Below are 837 nucleotides of genomic sequence, written 5' to 3' on the forward strand. Positions count from 1 at the left end.
CAAATGCTGAGTGATTTTGTCACCACCAGACCTGCCCTAAAAGAGCTCCTGAAGTAAGCACTAAACATGGAAAGGAACAACCGGTACCAGCCACTGCAAAAACATGCCAATAGATGTAAAGACCATCAGGGCTAGGAAGACACTGCATCAACTAACGAGCAAAATAACCAACTAACATCATAATGACAGGATCAAATTCACACATAACAATATTAACTTTAAATGTAAATGGGCTAAATGTTCCAATTAAAAGACACAGACTGGCAAACTGGATAAAGAGTCAAGACCCATCAGTGTGCTGTATTCAGGAAACTCTTCTGACATGCAGAGACACAAATAGGCTCAAAATAAAGGGATGGAGGAAGATCTACCAAGCAAATGGAAAACAAAAAAAAGGCAGGGGTTGCAATCCTAGTCTCTGATAAAACAGACTTTAAACCAACAAAAAGATCAAAAGAGACAAAGAAGGCCATTACATAATGGTAAAGGGATCAATTCAACAACAAGAGCTAACTATCCTAAATATATATGCACCCAATACAGGAGCACCCAGATTCATAAAGCAAGTCCTTAGTGACCTACAAAGAGACTTAGACTCCCACACAATAATAATGGGAGACTTTAACACCCCACTGTCAACATTAGAGAGATCAACAAGACAGAAAGTTAACAAGGATATCCAGGAATTGAACTCAGCTCTGCACCAAATGGACCTAATAGACATCTGCAGAACTCTCCACCCCAAATCAACAGAATATACATTTTTTTCAGCACCACACCACACCTATTCCAAAATTGACCACACAGTTGGAAGTAAAGCTCTCCTCAGCAAATGTA

Source organism: Hylobates moloch, unplaced genomic scaffold (assembly GCF_009828535.3).
Source record: "Hylobates moloch isolate HMO894 unplaced genomic scaffold, HMol_V3 SCAFFOLD_5, whole genome shotgun sequence".
NCBI classification, from domain to species: Eukaryota; Metazoa; Chordata; class Mammalia; order Primates; family Hylobatidae; genus Hylobates; species Hylobates moloch.